This window comes from Macaca fascicularis, chromosome 17, assembly GCF_037993035.2.
Source record: "Macaca fascicularis isolate 582-1 chromosome 17, T2T-MFA8v1.1".
NCBI lineage: Eukaryota > Metazoa > Chordata > Mammalia > Primates > Cercopithecidae > Macaca > Macaca fascicularis.
Genome location: NC_088391.1, coordinates 67,687,533 through 67,710,521, shown reverse-complemented (window position 1 = coordinate 67,710,521; position 22,989 = coordinate 67,687,533). Strand labels below are relative to the sequence as shown.

General features: G+C 40.0%; 1 long non-coding RNA gene across 1 annotated transcript in view; it reads right to left on the bottom strand.

Annotated features, from left to right (window-relative positions):
• Positions 1 to 919: 919 nt before the first annotated feature.
• LOC141409005 (uncharacterized) overlaps positions 920 to 22,989 on the bottom strand; it is a 47,974-nt gene continuing 25,904 nt past the window's right edge. The window contains exon 2 of the long non-coding RNA XR_012427029.1: positions 920 to 1,365. This is a non-coding gene — a long non-coding RNA (uncharacterized lncRNA). The remainder of the gene's footprint in view (positions 1,366 to 22,989) is intronic.

Sequence of the window (22,989 nt, the reverse complement as noted above, 5' to 3'; positions counted from 1 at the left end):
AGCTTTCTGCTGACTACAGTGGGTACAAGTCTGGAATTTAAATTTCATGTCTTTAGTCATCTTAGAGAAAAAATGTTATTTTTTTGTTTTCTTTTTTCCACCAGAGAAGCCAAAGTCATTTGAACAAGTATTCTCAAAACGGTGGGATGCTGCTTTGTGGGGCAAAATCAGTTTCAAGGGGGTATTCTGTAGTACAATGCTCATTAATCAACTTTGTTTTCTCAGTCTTGGAGCTAAATTCTAGTTTCCCTGGAGAAGGCTCTGGTTCTGTCATTAGAAGATCTCCAGCTTTTCCTCTGCCTTTTTAATCTCTTGGATATCTCCTGATTCCTACTGGGATAGTGGCAAGTTTCCCCAGGATTACAAAGATGCAGGCACTAGTCTCAAGTTTTTGCTATTCTCCCTTCAGGGAATACTTTACTCCTATTATAATTCCCTTGCAGGGGGAGTTTCCATACTTGTGGATGGGAAAGTAAGAGAGAGGGCAGCAATGTACTTCTGAGCTCAGATCAGTAGGAATTGCAAAGATCGCTATTATTTAGTTTTGCCACCCAGTCGTTAGCGTCTTACCCCTTAGTGGCTTGCAAGAGTGTGACACCTGCTTTGCAAACTCTGCAAGTCTGTGCTGTGGCTGTTCTTGTTAGATCCTCACTGATGCTGCTACTTCAGACTTAAGGGTTATTTTAAAATCACTTACTTGAGTGCCCCTTTCAACAACTGGAAGAAACTAAGGAGCTAGGGTTATCCCTCAGCCCTGCCATTCTGTGTGCTCAGGCAGCCTTGCCTATGCCTGAATGCATTACTCATTTTTTTTTTAATATTTGCATTTTGTTTAAAAAATTTAAAACATACAATTACTGTGAAAATTTAAGCATAACAGAAGCATATCAAATATGTAAAAAAATTACTGCCCAGAATTCTGTATAGTTGAATGTTTATTCCTGAAACATTCTTTCTTTAAAAATGTACATATAATATAATCACAAAAATACATGGATATAGATTCAAAAGTTAAACAATTCAACAAGACTTATAAATGAAAAGTGGGTTTCTTTGCTCCACTCCTCTCTACTCCTGAGTTCTAGTTCTCAAAGACAATTTCTTCATCTGTTTGTGTGCTTTCTTCTCTGATTTTCAAGTTTTAAGGTAGTTTCTTCAACTATCTGTTGATCTGTTTAATTAAAAGTGAGGCAATCTGAAGATGACAGAAGGTCTGTGTGAATGGATGGAGGAGAGCCACATAGAGAAATGAAGTGGGGTACTGACATTTTCTCGGGTCCTCACAAAAGACCTTATGCATTGGTCTTTTCTTCTGAGGCACTTCGGTTTGTTCAGGTAAGACTCTTTCAATCTCCTTCCAGGGCCCTGGGTAGAAAGGAAGATAATATACTTGGTCAATGCCATTCTGGGGGCAGAGCCACAAAAGGGGCTAGGAGTCCATTAAGTATGGAGACTTTCAGTGTTGTACCTTTCTCCTTCTCTTCCCCTCCCCTTCTAAGCGGCCCTCCTCTATGCCTGGTGTCAGCATCTAGAGTGGGCTTTTCAACCCAAGTTTTACAAGAGATTGAAACCCTACAGAAAATTAATTGAATATCTATTTTCTTTCTTCAGTTCACTCAACAATGGTACATAGTTGGTACTGTTTTAGAAGCCTACAAGAGAAACTGATGTATTGTATTCAATGAATGCTTTAGGGTGTTAGGGACAAATTTTCTCCTGAACACTCGTTGAGAAGGGCTGACCTGAAGTCTTTTTGATTGAGTTTGTTTGTTTTTTGCTTTCTTGTTTTTTTCTCCCCAAAGAATAAATGTCTCATCTCTTGCTGGGGCAGGGAAGGGTAGTTGTCTGGATGCATGAGATGGGGAAGAGGATGTGGAGGTGTAACTCCCTCTTATAGGATTTTAGACACTCCTGTTTGCAGTTCCCTGTCCAACTTTTGGAGGTAGCGGGTACCTCCGGTGGCTGAGTGTTTCTGGGTTTCATGGAAACAAGAGACTTGCTTTATATTTGCCTTCTCATCCCCACACTTGGTGTTCAGCTTTTTCAGTTTCTTCCTACTTTTCAGTAAGGAAAAGTGTATTGATGTCTCTTTGCACTATGGAAACTGTATTGACGCCTCTTTGCACTATTGTGTGCTCTTACATTCTCTCGGACCTTATGGGTTTATATCTTGATTTTATTCTTCTTATCTCATTTTTGTGGGTTTTGTAAAAAAGTAACATCCATGTTCTGTGTGCTATGAAGTCTTCAGTTTTTAGGCTTCTTAGGGTTTTTCTGAATATAATTTTTTGCTCTATATCAATAATTATATTCTTTGGGAATCTTGTCTGGCTTTTTAAAAATTGCATCATAAATTGCTTTAATAAGAAAAGGGGTTTGAGCTAGAGAGTTTAGAACTTCGAAGCAATTTTTTTTTCTTCCCATGGGGATTTCAGTAACTCTTAAAAGAACAGCAACAAAACCTAAATGTCACTGGGCATATTAGCATTTGATTATATACAGCATTTCTTCAAGAGGATGGATTTTCTTTTCTTACAATTGCCAATACTTTGATTAACACAGAGCTCATATTCATACCATTCTCATCATCCATTTTTCCCCATTATCATAAAAACAAAGCAGGAAGTCACACAAACAAAGCAGCTCTGGTGCTATATTTTCTCTGTGTGAACTTAACTTTGGCTGTGGTGTCAAGGATTTGGTGTGATAGTCATATCATATGTAAGCCCTCACACACAAATGTATATTTAAAACATATAAACTGGATCATAATGCACCTACTGTTTTGCAACATGTCATTTTTCTTTACATATTGTGAGTCTCTTCCAGGTCAGTACATAAAGAGCTAACTCATTCTTTTTTTTCCTGAAACATATTTGATTGTTTCTATTTTTTTCCTTCTATTCAAGGCAATATTGTAATAAACATGCATTGATACACATTGCTCATTTGTTTACATATTTCAGAAGGATTTCCTTCCCCTAGAAGTAGAGTTCTGAATCAGAGTCTGCACCCTGCACACTTTGATAGTTAAGGCCAATTGCCTTTCCAAAAGCTTCTGTCAATTTGTGTTTTCCCACCAATTAAGTGTCAGGATACTCACTTTTTCATTCCCTCTCCAAACTGTATGTATGTCCTTTTCGTCTTTGCCTCTCTGATAAGCAAGACAGTATCATGTTATTTCACACGCCTTTTTTTTTGTGTGTGTGTGTGTGAGCGAGGTCATTGTTCTTTGCTGTACTTCTAGTCTCCACACACAGATACTTTCCTCCCATTCCTGATAAATGGTTGAAGAGTGACTAGCTCAGTCCTAAGGTTTTCAACAAATCCAGAGGCTTGTTCATTAAAGGGTGGTTGTCCTGATAACATGAATAACCTAGGTAGCTTATATTTTCTCCCTCCTGGTTCTGTAACTCTTGTTGCATTTGAGAAATATGCCAGGTCAGGACTCAACTGCTCCTTCCCTGGTGCTGCTTTCCCTTTGCTCTCCAAGAAGTTTGAACTCTCAATAATAATTGTCTGCAGCTATAGGCAGAATAACCTCTTTAGTTGCTTTTTTTTTTTTTTTTTTTTTGATACGGTGTCTTGCTCTGTCACCCAGGCTGGACTGCAGTGGTGCGATTTCCGCTCATTGCAAGCTCCACCTTCCGGGCTCATGCCATTCTCTTGCCTCAGCCTCCCAAGTAGCTGGGACTACAGGTACCCACCACTGCGCCCGGCTAATTTTTTGTATTTTGACGGAGTTTCACCGTGTTGGCCAGGATGGTCTCGATCTCCCGACCTCGTGATCCACCCACCTCGACCTCCCAAAGTGCTGGGATTACAGGTGTGAGCCACCGCACTCGGCCAGTTGCCTTTCTTGGTGCTTTTGTCTAATTTTTGAGAGTTTTAAAAATTTACTTTACTCCTATTATAACTCACTCGCAGGGAGAGTTTCAATATCTTGTGGATGGGAAATAAGAGAGAAAGGGCAGCAATGTATTTGAGAAATTCATGGTTTCCTATGGTAGTCATGAGAGATATACAAACTGGCTGAAGTTGCCTGCAGCTTCAGAGTAGAGCAGGGAAGTGAATTGGACCCCTACTATGAATCTCTGAGTATTCTTTTTTTTTTTTTATTTTTGGATGCTACATTTATTTTTTTCTCTTTGAATTTTTTTTTTAAATTGTACTTTAAGTTCTGCAGTACATATGCAGAACATGCAGATTTGCTACATAAGTATACACGTGCCATGGTGGTTTGCTGCACCCATCAGCCTGTCACGTACATTAGGTATTTCTCCTAATGCTATCCCTCCCCTAGACCCCCAACCCCAGACAAGCCCTGGTATGTGATGTTCCTCTCGCTGTGTCCATGTGTTCTAATTGTTCAACTCCTACTTTGCGGCACTGTTCGCAATAGCAAAGACTTGGAACCAACCGAAAATGCCCATCAGTGGTAGACTGGATAAAGAAAATGTGGCACATATACACCGTGGAACGCTATACAGCCATAAAAAAAAAAGGGTGAGTTCATGTCCTTTGCAGGATCATCCATGAAGCTGAAAACCATCACTCTCAGCAAACTGACATGAGAACAGAAAACTAAACACTGTAGAATCTCTGCCTATTCTTTAGGCTTCGCCTCTTTCTCCAGCTACTGCTACAGTGTCCAGTTCCATACAGTTTCACCTTTAACCAAATTTGGGAGGTGAATATTGATTGTACCTTACTTTGAACCTCGTGCCTCTGGTTTGGGGGCTTCTCTGAGGCAGCATCATGGTCTACCACAGGACCCCAGTCAGCACTCATGCACATGGCTCCTGGATTCATGGAGGAGTTAACACCCTGGGGGCAACCTTGATCAATAGGGGATGGGTGCTGCCAGATAATGTTGCCTCCCTCTTTTCCCCTAGGTGGATGGTGCAGTGATGCATTTCATATGATTCCTCAGCATGTTCTGCAGGAATGAATTGCCTATAGCAGTGGCCAATGCATGTATGGTGAGCTGAATAATGATACCTCAAAGGTGGCCATGTCCTACTCTCAGAAATCTGTACATGTGTATCTTATGTGGCAACAGGGCCTTTTCAGATGTGATTAATTTAAGGATTTTGAGATCAGTAGAGTATCTGGGATATGCAACTGGCCCAGCGTTTTCACAAGGGCCCACGTAAGATGGAAGCAGTAGAGTTAGAGGCAGTAGAAGATGTGATGACAGAAGCAAGGTGCTGGAGGAACATGAGAAAGGTGTCACAGGCCAGGGAACACTGGCAACCTTGAAAATCTGAAAAAAGCAAGGGAATGGATTCTACTTTCAGAGCTTCTAGAAGAAACCAGCCCTAGAGACACCTTGATTTTAGCCCATACGATCCATTTTAGTTCTCTGACCTTCAGAAGCATGAGATAATAAATTTGTGTTGTGGTAAGCCACTAAATTTGTAGAAATATGATGCAGCAGTAAAAGGAAATGAATAGAGCATCCATGTTCCATTCCCATCCCTTGTTCCCTTCCTTGGGATCACATTGTCAAAGTAAGTGCTTATATAATAGGCTTTGTCTTAGAGTCTGCTTTGGGGGGAACCCAGGCTAAAATAGGAAGTAATTGAACTGCTACTGGCAATTTCTAGGATATAGTTTGGATATTTGTTCCCCTCACCTCCAAATCTCATGTAGAATAGTAATCTTCAGCCTGAAGTTAGGGCCTGATGGGAGGTGATTGGATCATGGGGGTGGATTCCTTATGGCTTCCCTCATGGTGTTGTCTTCAGGGTAGTGAGTGGTTCTCACGAGATCTGTTCATTTAAAAGTGTGTGGTACCTCCCCCGCCTCTCTCTGTCTCTCCCTCCCTCCCCCTCCTCCTCTTCCCTCTCTATTTCTATCTTTCTCTCTATCTCTCTCTCTCGCTCCTGATCTGGCCATATGATGTGCCTGCTCCTGTTTCACTTTCCACCATGACTGTAAGCTTCTTGAGGCCTCTCCAGAAGATGATGCCAGAGCCTGCAGAACCGTGAGCCAATTAAACCTCTTTTCTCTATAAATTACCCAATCTCAGGCATTTCTTTATAGCAATGTAAGAGTGGCCTAATATATTCTGGGTTGTGTTTTTCCTGAGGAACAGATCTAGGACATGGAAGTTGATTCATCTTAGGTTCTATCCCAGATGACCATTGTCAGGAAAAGGAGATGTCAGCTGAAAGATGCTTGTGTTCTCAGTGACCAGGGATGGAGGGACAAGCCATCAGTGGCAGGCCAGAGTACTCTCCCTGTCAGAGAATTGAAGGTGAGGTCCCCAGTGATGGGGAGGCCATGTGCATGTGTGTTGGAGGTAGATCAGTCAGGCCCTAACTACAAAAACAGAGACAACTTCAAGTGTTTACAGTAGAGGAAGTTTACTGTAGAGAGTTGTTTATACTGGTGACATAGGAGCTGAGAACCAAACAAAGGATGCAGAGGTAATCCAGAGGTTGGCAAAGCAGGAAACCACTGCATCCTTATGTTGGAGGGAGAAAGCAAGGGATGGTATTATGGGAGCCTGTGGGTTGGGGCCACTGGATAAAAAGCTGGAATCAGAGTGGGACTTTTCAGTAGGAGGTCATCTAAAGTAGTGGCGACATATAAGTTTTATCTCCCCATTTTGAAGAGTTTTGCAAATAAATTTTTGAAAGAAGAACACAATTAGTTGAATCCTTTTAATCCCATAGGTACATAGAAACTTTGTGACTGGTCCCATTGGAGTGCCTCTCAATTGACTAGAGGTAATGAGAAGGACCCCACTCTCCTTTCTTTATATCTGCTAGTGGGTTGGAGCCAATGGTCACATGATGTTTTAATTAAATCCACTGTAGGAACAGAAATGTGAGAGCTCTTGGCATTTGGCATTTATCATTTTGGGGTTTCAGCACCAATTAAGACTGAAACGTTCATTCTGTTTTAACAGTCTCTAATACTTATACTTGGGATGATTACATGAATAGAAAAAAAAAGGGGTTTAAGAGTATTAGGTTATAAAGGTATAAAGAAAGCTCTACCTAGGCATGTTTACCTTTTGTGATTATTGAAATTCATATTTCTTATACAGGCACACATGTCTGGAATTCTGAAGAATCCTTGTATAAGGCACATCTACTCTACAAACTAATATAATCCTAGATAAGAATTGGAACAAGTGAGTCTGAAACCAGAGTTTTGACCCTTTGTGAAAACCGGTGTGCACCAAAGAAGTAGATTTTCAAAAATCTCTGTTAATTTTGGAAGAGAGACTGTCATAAGAGCATGGTTGAAAGTGTCACGGTCAGACAGAGACCCATTACAGAAAGAGATGGACATGGAAAGACTGCAACTTCAAAATATCAAGCCACTGAAAGCATTGAATCTCTTCTTAAATATGGAATTCCATATCATCTGGGATGAGAAGAATGGAGATCTGGGGCATAAAGGGAGTGTTTTTGCTTTGAAGGGGGGGATTATACCCCGTAATTAGGCAAGGAAAAGATCTTAAAGCTAGGAGTTGGGACATTAAAATGGGCTTGGGAGATCTGTGGAGATCCACACAGGGACCAAAAAGTAGAAAAACCTTTGACTTTTTCTGCCTGAGGCAAAAAACATAGGTGACCACACCTTAGAGACCCAGTGACTCTTGGGAGGAATAGGGAATGGTAGGAGGTTGGGTTGGTGTTTCACCTAAGACTTCTCTCCGCCTTTAGGTAAAGACTTGTCCACTGCCTGAAGCCATTTCAACATTTGGGGCTGAACAAGTTGGGTAGGATAGTAGCAAGTGAGGTCAGTAATGTTGGGTAAAAGGAGAGCATCCTGAAAAAACAAATGGTGATTCTCTATTAGGAAAACATGAGTACTCCACTAGGATTTAGGTCCAACCTACATGCTCTTGGGAGCCTAGTATTCTGAAGAAACAAATTTCAGATGTTAACTTTGTTCCTACGTTCTGGGAAGGGAAGTTGTATGGGGTGCACTAAGATGTTAGCAAATGTCATTTATAGGGATGCAAAGCTTTATGGGGGGATAAGTGAAGCAGGGCAACACACACAAACACACACACCAGGAAAGAAAACAGATGAAGAGCCTTGGCAGACTAGACTGGGGTGGTCAGCGTTGCAGGGTGGTGCTGGAGGAGTATGCATGGATCATGATATGCGAGGTCAGTGGGCCGTGTGATGAGAACAGACTTGAAGGGACCGCATAGAGAAAAGCAGTGGAGCCCTGAGACGCTGTCTGGCTTCTGCCATGTGAACACGATTGAGGGCATGGTAGTCCAGCTGATGTCTGCCCATCCCTACCTAAGTGACCTGTGCCAGCAGCTTGTGCAGAGGAGCAATGGCAGCTGTTTTCCTAGTGGATGTCTGGTGAGGAGCTTCATCAATAGCTGATGTAATGGACTATGAGAATGCCTGTTCAGCTCTGTCTGAAACCCCTAGTATAAATCTCTCCCTTTTAAGGATCCAGACACTTACCAGTCCAACTCTCCAACCTCATCTACAGAATACAAACAAAAATGGACATTTAAGTCTTTGATACCCAGGGGGATGGGGAACATAGGTGAGCAAATCCCCATATCGTTACTTGGGTGACTGAAGGGAAACAACTTGAGATTCTTCCCCAGAGATAGGACATGTGGAAGCATGGACATGTGTACCACTGTTAGATGAGCAACATCTGATGTCATTTCCCTATCCTATAACTCACATTGCCATTTTAGTGAAACCCAATTAATATTCTACCTAACCTTGCTTTCCCCCAAATATGAGTGTCACCAAAATTTTTATCATTTGCATTTCTCTTTGACACTGTAGTCCACATTACCTTCATGATCTAAGTATCAGCAAATGTTATCTAGAGTTCATAGGTGTTGCTAAAACTCTACACTTTCCTCTCCTATAGTCAGGCTTGAGGTGGGATTGGTAAATTCTCTCTAAAAGACCAGGTAGCCTGCTTCTTGACAGGGCTTGTCCTGATTGGAATGATTCAGAAGTATAGGCAGAAAGTCAAAGGTTTTGTAATTATTAGCAATTTATAAATATTTAACACAAGACCACATCAGATATAGATTTACTTTGCTCTTTTAAAAGTGCTTTCAACTGCAAGTCTAGAAATACATTCAGCCCAACTCTGGAAAATTTACATTGAAGACATTAGAGCAGATAGCTTGGCAGTTGCTTAATGTACGTCCTGTCTTGGGCTGGGAAGGGAGAAAACCCAGGCTTCCCGGTATGATACAATATAGAAAGGCAAGTGGAAATCTTTTCTGAGTGATTCCACAGGGGATTCACTTTCTCTGTGCATGTTCGAGAGTCCTGTGGTAACCTCTTAGGCTGGTGATGAAAACATTAGGGAAATGCTGAGTTTGGAAAATGCCAGAGGTTCTCCATATCCATTTGTTTTGCTGTTTAAGTAGAATAAACAATTTGGATGCTATTAGACGTAACTGGCTTGCCAATTTCAATTTGTCAGAATTAATCTGTTTTGAGTTATATGAACACACACAAATATAAACTTGTCAGAAATATTTTTAACTAGTTTAAAATTAATTAACCAATTTTAACTAATATTTTAAGCTTAAAGTCCCCCAAGAGTTAATGTAAACCTTCAAATTAGGTCTTAAGCAGAGTGTAAAGAAAAATCTCAGTGAAGTCTCAAACCAGAAGATATAATTTTTTTAAATCTCCAAACTCTCCTGGATTTACAAGCATTTGAAAAAAGGAATGACCTTTTGGGAGTTACCACCTGAGACACGACTATTCTCATATTTCATCTCGCTTGTGTTTTAGACATGGTAGAGCACATTTGGTAAAGTATAAAAGGAACTAAATGTTTTAAATTTTTGCATGAAAATTTTTTGAGGGAGTAGGGGGTATTTGTACTTTTAAGACTGCTTTCAGATTTCTGTCAAATGTAGCTTCACGACTATGGAGAGAAATGAACAAGACTGGAAAATGAGAAGTGAAACCCTATTAACTTAGTGATGAACTACTCTCTATCCCCATGTTAGGGCACATTGGCTGCTAGCAACAGAGATCCACTCTTTCCAACCTGAGCATATGAGGACTTTGTTGGAGGCATTCTGGAGAGTGAACAGATTCCGAAGAATTGCTGAATCACTGTGCTGCTGGAAGGAGAGCTCCAGGGAACTGTCAGGAATTCACTGACAATCATGTCCTCTTCAGACTCTGCCCCTGGAAACACTCAGCCCTAATGGCGTCCATCTGTTCTTCATCCCGCTATAGATAGATGCGGTCTTCCGGGAAAGAAAGTCCAATTGGTTTAGCCTGGGTCACATGCCCTCCCTTCAGGCACCTTGAGACAGACAGGAGCAGAGGGATGGGAAGAGGTACGGTCCTCTGAAGGAAAAGCTGGGGCTGTTACTGAGAGAAGAGGGGAAGGGAGTACTGTGGCAAAGTAGAACCATCAAATGGAATTTTATTTCCTGCTGCTCCTTGAACCATATCACACCAGGTCAACACGAATGCAGTAGAAGGACCATATTAAGATTAACAATCTACTTCTTAGACATGATTTTAGGGTTCTTTTTCTGATGTTTTTGTATGGATTCTCAGTGAAAAATTCTGGAAGAAAAGGCACTGAGCTGATAAAAAGGGATAGATTAGGAAAGTTCAATGGTCAAAGCAGACTGTCAAACACATTTCTCATTGTTAGTAGAATTTTTTTTTTAAAGTCCAATTTACATTCAGACAGAGCTGAACAGGCATTCCTATAGCCCATTACATCAGCTACTGATGAAGCTCCTCACCAGACATCCACTAGGAAAACAGCTGCCATTGCTCCTCTATTCTATTTTCTCCCATAATTATAATAATAATGTGCTGTATAATTCATGCAGATTCTTGGTAAATCTTAATAAGAGTAACTGGAAACCAGTGCAATCAGTGTTCTAAATATACTCACCTTGACATTGGGAATTACCATGCATTTAAATGTAATGACATAAACTGTTCCTATCTGATTATAGTAACATAATGAGATGGTTTCCATATCGGATATGCATTTAATTAAAATAATGTGTCAATGATGAGCATATAGGAAATGATTTAGATAATTAATGATAAACATTGACTTTATAAATAACTTTATTTTTAATATTCCCATCCCTTCTCCCCTCTATCCAGAGTTCTGAGGTTCTCTTATGTGAAGAAAGTCTTGCCCAACATTTGTATTTCTCTTTTTTTTTTTTGAGACAGAGTCTCACTCTGTCGCCAGGCTGTAGTACAGCAGTGCGATCTCGGCTCACTGCAGCCTCTGCATCCTGGGTTCAAGCAGTTCTCCTGCCTCAGCCTCCCGAGTAGCTGGGACTATAGGAGCACACCAACAGGCCCAGCTAGTTGTTGTATTTTTAGTAGGGACAGGGTTTCACCATGTTAGCTAGGATGGTCTCTATCTCTTGACCTCATGATCCACCCACCTTGGCCTCCCAAAGTGCTGGGATTACAGGCGTGAGTCACTGTGCCTGGTTGCATTTGTATTTCTTTTAGGAAAAGTTTCAACAATTTGCCTGATAAATAGGCAGATGATCATTTACTTTGACGCCAATGAAACTTTGATTTCAGTATCCCTCACTTCTGTGGGCCTCTTCCAAGTCCCTGTAGCTAACTATATTTTTGTGGAATTTTTCTTAAAGAAAATTCTCAAATTGTGTTAGCTTTAGGCCCTATAAACCTGGATCTGTACTGCTGTAGATTTTGTAGATGTAACCAACCCAGCGTCGGCTATCCTCCCTGCCACACCCCGATCGTTCAGCCTGCATCAACCCAGATTTGGAACCTTGTACGTTCAGTGGTTTTGTTAAGAAATCCAATAAACAGCTAGGATTTTGCAACGTCATTTTTTCCCTTTTAAAATATTTTGTGAATATATGGTGGAGAATGGGTTAGGAATCATGTAGACATGCGAGACCTACCTTATAAAACATAGAACATTTAGAAAAAATGTCATGTTAGACACCTATGTCCACTGAACTTCTTTCTTAGCCTCACTTCTACCCAGATTCTCACCCTTCTTCTTTTGGTCTCTTGCTCTCCTTTCTCTGGATCCTCCTCCTGTCTTTTCCCCGAGGTCTCCACACTCCTTTGCTTTCTATTACACAGTGTGATATGACTCCTATCCTTGGCTTGCTTGCTTGCTTGCTTGTCCACAGTAGGACCTGGGGACATTTAACTGGCCTCTGATCCTTCAAAAATGCTTTAATAAAAAATTTTTAATGAGTTTGTTCTCCAATCATTGAGGTGCCTTAAATGTCACTAACATGACTCTTCAAAGTATTTTGTTTTCTAAAAATGTGCAGTGCTTCAATTCACAATTGCAAGGATATAGAATCAACCTAAGTGCCTATCAACCAACAAGTGGATAAATAAAATGTGATATATGTGTATATATATAACAGAATACTACTCAGCCATAAAAAGGAATGAAATAATGTCTTTTGTAGCAACCTGAATGGAGCTGGAGGTCATTATTCTAAGTGAAAGAACGCAGGAATAGGAAAGCAAATATCATATGTTCTTACTTACAAGTGGGAGCTAAACTATGAGGATACAAAGGCATAAGAATGATATAATGGACTTTGGGGACTCAGGGTGGGAGGACAGGCTGGGAGGGGGATGAGGGATAAAAGACTACATATTGGGGCTAGGTGTGGTGGCTCACGCCTGTAATCCCAGCACTTTGGGAGGCCGAGGCAGGTGGATCATGAGGTCAGGAGATCGAGACCAGCCTGACCAATACGGTGAAACCCTGTCTCTACTAAAAATAAAAAATTAGCCAGTCATGGTGGTGCACGCCTGTAGTCCCAGCTACTTGGGAGGCTGAGGCAGGAGAATTGTTTGAACCTGGGAGGCAGAGGTTGCAGTGAGCTGAGACCACACCACTGCACTCCAGCCTGGGAGACAGAGCAAGACTCTGTCTCAAAAAAAGAAAAAAAAAAGACTATAGTGTATACTGCTTGGGTGACGAGTGCACTAAAATCTCAGAAATCACCATTAAAGAACTTAGCCATGTAACCAAAAAACACCTGTACACCAAAAACTATTGAGATAAAAATAAATGTTAATAAAAAATAAAAATAAATAAAAGTGTGCAATTCTTGCACCAAGGATAATTTTAGAAATTGAAATATTCTCAACCTCCACATTTTTACAAGCATGATTTCATGTTTGAACTGTATGTAATTTAAAAACATTTGGGATTGCATAATTTTCTGCCAGGTTACTGTCATGTGTCATCGTCTAGACTAGGAGTAGTAGCACATAGTAGAGGTTCAATATATGAATGTTGAATTCTTGTTGATGAAATTACTATTTATATAAGAGGTGACATATTGGTATCCATATTTAACATGACGATATAAGAAGCTGCAGGAAACACACACACTGACTGGGCCTTTCCCCAGAGGGCTCACAGAGTCTCTATAGATTGGAAGAACAAAGAAATGGAAAGAAAATAAAACCAAACCAAATTAATGTATCTATTTACAATTTAAATGATTCATAATGAGGACATTTTGAACTAATTTCAACTATTAACATTTGTGTGCCTTCATAATATAAACAATGCTTTACAGGCTTTGAATTTTCACAAAAAGAAATATTCTTTTTTTTTTCAGGTTCATTTTCTTTATTATTATTATTATTATTATTATTTTTTTTTTTGAGACGGAGTCTCGCTCTGTCGCCCAGGCTGGAGTGCAGTGGCCGGATCTCAGCTCACTGCAAGCTCCGCCTCCCGGGTTCACGCCATTCTCCTGCCTCAGCCTCCTGAGTAGCTGGGACTACAGGCGCCCGCCACCTCGCCCGGCTAGTTTTTTTGTATTTTTTTAAGTAGAGACGGGGTTTCACCGTATTAGCCAGGATGGTCTCGATCTCCTGACCTCGTGATCCGCCCGTCTCGGCCTCCCAAAGTACTGGGATTACAGGCTTGAGCCACCGCGCCCGGCCCATTTTCTTTATTATTAAAAAAAAACCCCTCAGAAATCAATAATGGACACTTCAAGACCATGATAGATAATGTGCAAAAATCATTACCAGAAAATCATAAAAGATAACATTCTTTTTCTGTGAAAAATAATTTCACTTTTCAGACACCATTTAAAAACATATTGCACCCAAGAAAATACAGCGATGAATATGTAAAATGACAAAGAATGGATTTTATGATATAGAAAAGAGCTAACAAGGCTTTTTGTTCCTTTCAAATATTCTGAATCCTACTGAATATTATCATACAGGGAAAAGCAATTTTCAAAATAGCAACTGAAGAAATAAAGTATTTTTAGGGCTCTGAAATGGTTTCTACTTCCTAGGACTCCTTGCTTGTACCAAATTGTAATTTATATTTCCCTTTGATTAGTGCCAATTCTTTTCTCAAAAAGGAGACATATTTTCTGATTCAACCCAAGTGTCCCCTTGCTGCCATCTGTTATTGTTGTCTCATCCTTGGAGTTGACTTGTACCAATTTTTTGATTCAGATAGTAAGAAAGCAGTAGTCAGGGGAAAAGTTTCTGGCTGATGTGCCAGCATATCCTATCAGGTATTTCCTAGGTTTCGTCACAGTGCCACTTGACTAGGATGAAGAGGATAACAGCCACGGAGGTGTTATCATCATGCTGCTGGAAGGCTGAGAGTCCCTCACTGGGTAGGTTGAAGGGATGTGTAAATGAACCAACTTGGTATTTTAGTGGAGCTCTTACTATCAACCATTTCCTCACATAAGCTTTAAAAACGATAGTTACATCAGCTCTTACAGCCAATATCTTTATTTCTAAGAGAAAACAATCACACCAGAATTTTCCATGATAAGTCATAACTTGGGAACACTTGGTTCAGCGTATCTTATAAGGAATAAAATTTAATAGAATAAAATAGAGATTAAATTTTAACATTTTAAAACATGTTTTTATTTTGCTTGTTCCCATGACACTATGTCCTATAACCCCATCTCCTGTTCCCTCTCAATCAGTTTAATTATCACACATTTTCTTAGCACCAGACATAAACTGAAAAATCTAAACCTAAAATATTTTTATGGGCAGATTGACAGGAACTGCATTTCATATTAGGAGACATTGTTAGTTTGGGACAATATGTTCTTTTAAAAAGTACAAATGGCTAAGGACTTCTGTCAAAATTCATTTTTGAAAATTAGAAAGTAAATAAGGCAAACGTAAGAAAAATTTCCCTTTAGCATTTTTTTCTCTGTTATTACAATATATATTTTTAAATGACAGCAGCCTCCATTTATCGCTTCACCTATTGATGTAACCATAGTGGTATCATTGATTTCCAATTTTCAGGCAATCTTTTTCTTGCTGTTGGAAGCCCAAGTCTATTCATTTATTATTGTGTGTACTCAGGGGAGGGAGATGAGCCCATTGATCTAGTGGTGCACCAGCTGGTAAATATTTAATGTTTATTCCCATCATTAAAATTATTTTAGGTTGGGATATTGACAGTTATTCACATGCACAGATTGGTATAGCCTGCAATATATAACATACTCTTCTGTCGGTTATAGTTCATTGCAGCTTTGCAGATTGGCTTACTTGCTGTGTAGTGGTTTTGCAGCGTTATTTTCCAGATGGTTGTCCTATTGTTTAGATTTGAATTTCAGTTAAGCTTGATGTCTTCTGATGGAAGGATTATGTAAAAGACACTTCATCCCTACACTTGAACACTGTTACAACTTTAGCATCCTCGAATGTACTTAAGAATCATCAGCCGGGCGCGGTGGCTCACGCCTGTAATCCCAGCACTTTGGGAGGCCGAGGCGGGCGGATCACGAGGTCAGGAGATCGCAGACCATACTGGCTAACACGGTGAAATCCCATTTCTACTAAAAATACAAAAAAATTAGCCGGGCGTGGTGGTGAGCGCCTGTAGTCCCAGCTACTCAGAGGCTGAGGCAGGAGAATGGCGTGAACCTGGGAGGCGGAGCTTGCAGTGAGCCGAGATGGCGCCACTGCACTCCAGCCTGGGCGACAGAGCGAGACTCCGTTTCAAAAAAAAAAAAAAAAAAAAAAAAAAAAAAAAGAATCATCAACCTTTATAATGATCCTAACACCTATGTTTTCTCATGTTATTTCTTACTAGAGATCCTTGGCTGCACCAAGAGAAATTCTGCTTTCAGATTTTCATCATGCAATGAGTACTTTGCTTCTTGCCATGCTAGTTATTTACATTTAAACCTTCACTTGTATTTTGGGATCCTTCGTGGTCTGCCCAGCCTCAGTCTTGGAAGCCATTGTCATCTTCCCAGGTGTCATATACCTGCTGGTCCTTGCAGGGGATCATGAAGGCCCAGACATATCTGAGACAGTTCTTCTAGAAACCCATTTCCTGCTGGGTTGGCTCTGATCAGCTCAAATTTTGACATCAAGGTCACAGGGCTTTTTGATCCTTGCATTGATTCTTGCCTTTTTTTCTTGGATTTGACACTTGGCTTCTATCTTTTGGGACTTTGAGCTTCCTTTTTTCCCCAAAGGTTTTTGGTCTGGCTGTCCCCCTGGCTCTGAGTAGTCACAGCTTCTTCTGTTTCTCATCCAGGCCTAACGTATCCAGTCCTGATCCTAGCCAAGTACTTGATCATCAACCCAGTTGAGTCAGACCAGCAGCACCTTCAAGAGGAAAAATTTCCAAATTGTTTGATCTTTTCTGTCTCCTTTATAACAAAACAGGTATAAGACTCCTGCTTTCTGGTTAGGGGCTTCAGAGGTTCTGTGCTATTATAGCAGTATTTCTAGTTCCATTTTAAAAATTGTAAATTAACTACAGCTTGTTCATTAAAAATTACACATTCACTGGCTTCTCTACAGAATTAGCTCTATAATTTCTCTCATCTTTGGGGAAGCTTGTGAGAGTCTGAGATAAGTAGGATCTCTAAACAAACTTTTGACTAGTCATACTTGTGAAGTAAACAGGAAATTGGAAAATGATGAAATATTCTACCTATTATATGTTTAATTCAGGAAGTGCTTTTTTTTTTTTTTTTTTTTTTTTTGGAGATGGAGTTTCGCTCTTGTTGCCCAGGCTAGACAATGGCATGATCTCAGCTCACCACAAGCTCCACCTCCCAGGTTCAAGCAGTTCTCCTGCCTCAGCCTCTCGAGTAGCTGGGATTACGGGAATGCACTACCACACCTGGCTAATTTTGTATTTTTAGTAGAGATGGGGTTTCTCTATGTTGGTCAGGCTTGTCTCGAACTCCTGGCCTCAGGTGATCTGCCCACCTCGGCCTCCTAAAGTGCTGGGATTACAGGTGTGAGCCACCACACCCAGCCTCATCAAGTGCATTTTTAAAAGGGAAGTTTCTTTCTGCATAGTTCTAATAAGGGATTAATCAAATATGCTAAAAGATAATGTTTTGTTAAACAAAAATTATGGGTGTTGAAGGAGGCAGGCTGCCTGGGTTCCACAACTGGCTGTGTGTGATTTCGGATGAATCATTCAATCTTTTGGTCTTTGGTTTCCTCATCTCTGAATGATAATGTTTTGAGGATAAAATAAAATAACCTATGAAGTATTTAGCATGGGGGCCTTCTTCACATTAAGAGGTAAATAAATGTTATGATATGTATATTAGTTGACTGCTTTCATTTAAAAGTAACAAATTCTGATTCAGACTGGCTCAAACACTAAGGATATTTTTTTCTCATGTAACAGGCAGATCAATGGTAGGGCATTGGTTACCTCCCTTAAGGGGTGGTTCAGTCCACAGCTCCATGATGTTATAGAGATCCAGGTTCTTTCCATCTGCAATCTCCAATTTTTAGTGTCAGCTTCATGCATAGGTAGTAACATGACCATAGCAGATTCTACATATGAAAAAACCCAGAAGAATAAGGGATGCTATTTGTGGACTGAATGTTTGTGTCACCCCAGAATTCATGTTAAAACCCTATTCCCCAATGTGATAGCATTGGGAGTTGGGCCTCTGGGAGGTTAGTAGGATTAGATGAAGTCATAACGGTGGAGCCCTCATAAATGGGATTAGTGCCCTTATAAGAGTTGCAAGACAGTTTATTTCCCTTCTCTGCTCTCCACCATGTGAGGATAAAATGAGAAGTTAGCAGTCTGGAACCCACAAGAGAACCCTTCCTCAGAAACTGACCATGCTGGCACCCTAAAACTTGGACTTCCAGCCTCCAGAATTGTAGGAAATATACTTCTGTTGTTTATAAGCCACCTGGTTTAGGATATTTTGTTATAGCAGCCTAAACTGACTAAGATATTATTCCATTTTGCAGCTTTCTCTTAAACACAGGGAGTGGGAACCCTCATGAAAACATGTTTGTACTTTTCTTTGACCATTACCGAATCAATCACTAACAAAGGAAGTGAATCCCCTCAGGCTCATCAGGTACATCTTCTGAATTTGAAAATGGAGTTTTTTTGGGGGGGGGGTGGTGGGGGACGGTGGAGTGGATATTCCAAAATTATGCAAACAACTCTGATGGCATAAGAACATCTTCAGGGCCTGGTGTTACAAATAATTGAGTTCTCTGCACCTTTGGAGTTCTCTACACCTATTGACATCACTGAGGAAAAAGCACCAGGAAATAGGTTTTCTTTGCTAGCCATTAGGATGATTTTAAAGATCCTAATTTTTATAGAATAAAGAAGTTAAATTCAGAAATTTTGGTAATTCTCACGTTTATAATAGGATAGTAAAATACCGATTATTCAGTATCAATTTTTAAATGAAATCATTACAACAACTTAATTTGCTTGGGCATTTCATATTCTTGTGGTTTGAGCCTTAATGCACCCGTGGATGAAGGTAGGGCAAACATAAATGTGTTTATTTCACAGATGTAACCAGAGATAGAGTGATTGCACTTAAAGTCACTCTTCTGACTAACCCTAACCCCAGGCCTTTTCATTTTACCATGCACCATGTGGCTATTGTTTCCCTTGATGTTCTGTCTCTTCAACTAGGGGATAGGCTCTTTAAGGCAAGGGATGTATCTTCTATGTATTCTGGTGTCTAGTATGTTCGATTTGGGAAATGTTCGTTGATTACAAATGAGTTGCTGAACTAAAACAAGATTAAAAATCTTGAGTTTGAATCTTTCCTTGACAATGATACACTTCTAGGTGAAACAATTAATCTCCTGCCTGTGTCAGTCTTAGAGGGCATTTATTTATACACAAGGAAACTCGTTATCTTACGAAGCTAAAAAAAGGCAGTTTGGGTCTTAATTTCCTCTTCTTGGCTTTTCATGGCTACTTCATAGAATTTTTCACAGATTAGACTATATTTTAAGACACAAAGCCACTCGCGCACCAGAAAACCTGAGGATTATGAAGTAAGCCAAATACAGATGTAAACAAAGCCAAAATCAAACCCAACCAAAAAAAAAAAAAAAAAAAACAAAAAACACAAAACACCGAAACCATTCTCTGGAAGCAAACAGAATTATCAGCTTCTAAATAGGGCTTTTTCCAGGAGAGAAGAGCACAATCAATTAGAAATTGATCGAACTAATATATGCAGTTCAGGATAAGATAACAGCACTAGCATCAGCAAAATCCACCATGATTAATTAGTCTAAGATATATGATATGGTTTGGCTCTGTGTCCTCAGGTGGGCCAAATCTCATCTCGAATTGTAATCTCCACGTGTCAGGGGAGGGAGGTGATTGAATCCTGGGGGCGGACTTCCCCCTTGCTGTTCTCGTGATAGTAAGTCTTCACGAGATCTGATGGTTTAAAAGTGTGTAGCACTTTACGCCTGTCTCTTCTGCCACTATGAGAGGACATTCCTTGTTTCCCCTTTGCCTTTTGCCATGACTGCAAGTTTCCTGAGACCGCCCCCCAGGTCCTGCTTCCTGTAAGCCTGTGGAACTGTGAGTCAAACCTCTTTTCTTCATAAATTACTCAGTCTTAGGTAGTTATTTATAGCAGTATGAAAATGGACTAATAGAACATATGAGGCCACTTTCTGGCATAAATAAATAATTTTTATTAAGTTATGTTATTATAAACTAAGAAGAACTTTCTAAATGAATTAAATAGTACTGAGTTTTCTGATAGCCTCTCTTTTTGATTGCTGCTCTGTCGATTCCATTGGAAACGCCTGTATGGGTCATTTCTATCCTTGGGCTTAGTTGGGAGGATTCCTCCCTGAAAGGGCCAGGGTGATGAGTGCAAGGCTAGAATCTATAAACCCAGATGGAGAAATATGTGGCATTATCCCAGCGGTTATCTGCTTGAAGTCATTTAAAAAGCAGGCTCATTAAAAATTTTTTTTTTCTATTTTCACCTGATGAACTCTGGAACATTCCAGAATCACTTTGTATTTTACCAGTGCTTTCATAACAAAATTAATAGGATAATCTGAATGGACTCTTACTGCAAAGGCTTTTAGAGGCAACAAAGGTCTTTATTTTGTGGTGTGTGGTTTGCGCAAATCCACAGGAAGAAAAATACATAAAAATGCATATTAGCATTCAGTCAGAATATGACGATGCCCGGTAATGTGTGAATAAACAAAATAATTTAAAAAATTCTAATTATTAAAGATGGTCATCAAATACAGTATATTTATTTTATGAATGCTATTTGTAAGCCAACTTTGTGATTTCTTTCATCTTTGATGAATGAGAGAGATTTCAGTTATGTAAAATACTGTTTTTGATGTCGCACCTATGGCTCTGGTTGTCATTTAAAAATAAGCATTTTTTTAAAACCAACAGGACTTGGTAGCTCACGCCTGTGGGATGGTAGCTGGACTTGGTAGCTCACGCCTGTAATCCCAGCACTTTGGGAGGCTGAGGTGGGCGGATCACTTGAGGTCAGGAGTTCGAGAACAGCTTGGCCAACATGTTGAAACCCCGTCTCTACTAAAAAAAAAAAAAAAAAATTAGCCAGGCATGGTGGTGCTTGCCTGGAATCCCAGCTACTCAGGAGGCTGAGGCACCAGAATCACTTGAACCTGGGAGGCAGAGCTTGCAGTGAGCTGAGATGGCACCACTGCACTCCAGCCTAGGTGACAGAGTGAGACCGTGTCTCAACAAAACAAACAACAACAAACAGGCTATTTCAGTATTATGGTAAATGTTGCACTTTTCAACAGATGCACCCTCAGTTCATGGATTATCTAGTTCCTTTATGTTCTCTCCTTTTAAAAACTGGCCTGCATTTTAGTCACCTCATCAGAGAAGTTAAAAAAGAATGATACTACTTTCTTTCCTTTGATACTCTACTAAAAAAAAAAAAAGAAAAAATTAGCCAGGCATGGTGGTGCATGCCTGTAATTCCAGCTACTCAGGAGGCTGAGGTGAGAGGATCCCGTGAGCCCAGGTGTTTCCGGTTGCAGTGAGCTATGATCATGCTACCACACTCCAGCCTGGGCAGTGAGCGAGATCCTGCCTCTTAAAAAAGTGAACTAACTGTGATGGCTAAATGGAATTATCTTGTTTGAAATATCTTTCAGACACTCATCTTGGCCTTGTCTCCTCATTTATTAAAGCCACTTCCAACCCTGAGATTCACTGAGTTTTAATGATGTCCTGAATTGTTTGTAAGCCTCTTAGCTGTTTTGGTTTAGTAAAGCATGGCAGCTCCATTTTAATTGACAGCGGCTGTATTCCAGTTAACTGCCAATGACTCTGACAAGTTACTTTTCGGCCAGTATATTTCCATAAGATATTTCTACATGCTAGGTGAAACCAGATTTGAAATTAGAGTTCAGGTAAAGAGAAAAGGCTTTTGAAAGTCCTGATATAACTGCGGATTCCTTGTTGGAAACACATTTAGCTGTAGTTTTAGCAATACTTTCTATTAATCTTATTGCTAAATTACTAAAATACTACTTAGGAAAAAGGATTAGTTCATTAAATCTGACAAGTTCCATCGATTTTAGATGGTGGGTACCTCTGTAGGCACTAGAGCGTCACTCAGTTATGTAGATCCTCAGTACTTATTGCCCTGAACTATGACAGCTAAGGGAAATTGCTGAAAGAGGCATTGGGTTCTTGTATAAGGCAGTGCGTGAAGGAATATTGTTTGCTTGTAATCGTTTGAATATGTCCAAGTTGTAATCTGGGGAACGGACTAAATGACTTCATGAATTTCTTCTAGACCAAAGAGTCGATGACATTTCCCCACAATTAAGTCTAATTGACCTTAGATTTCAATATTGTGTTCAGACCCCATATGCTCCATTGCTTATTTTCATATGTAACCTAGATGCAAAACAAATCCTTTCATGTTCCTGATAGCTAAATATTGTTTTATAAGACCCTTGTTAAATCCATGTCTTATGATTTCTGTTAATTTTAAGAAGCTTTCACTCAGTCTATTTTTCTGCATCTCTTGTATCTTTCAACCAGAGTTCAAAATTTTCTGCTTTTTTCAGAGTAGGTCTCAAATGCCTCTCCTCCCCTAAACTTGCATACCTAAACTCATACAAGTACCAAGAGAACAAAGGAGGCTTCATCTCCTTATATCAGTTGGGGCCATTGCTAGCAAAAAAGAAAAAATAGAGATGATATGGGGAGAATGGAAGGTCACTGGTCTACAGTGTTTTTCCCTGCATATTTTTTAATCAAAATTTATTTAAGTGATAACAGCTGGTCAAATGTTTTTTCTAGTCGAATTCAAAGAGGATTACCTCCTAGGGTGCCCAGTCACTTTGGCAAGACAGCAATTTATTAAGCATATGTCACATTTGATTCCATTAGCTCTCCTTTCCCAAATATCAGCTGCAAAATAATCTTTCTAGTTCCTTTTCTAACTTCTCTCCCTTTCCAGTCATCTTAAAAACTTTTATTCCATGTCCTAACAACCTGTCTGAAACTATTTTAAAGTAGCCGGCCCCTGTCTGTTTGCACTCATCTCTGGGCATAATCTCTGTAACTTCTCCACTTAGATTAGGATACGGCCTGGGAAAATGGGGCAAAAGTAAAATTCCAACACAGTTGTGTCCAGTTGATGCTGACAAGCTCTGCTATTACAGCCTGGTCTCTGTCAGGAATACAGACGCA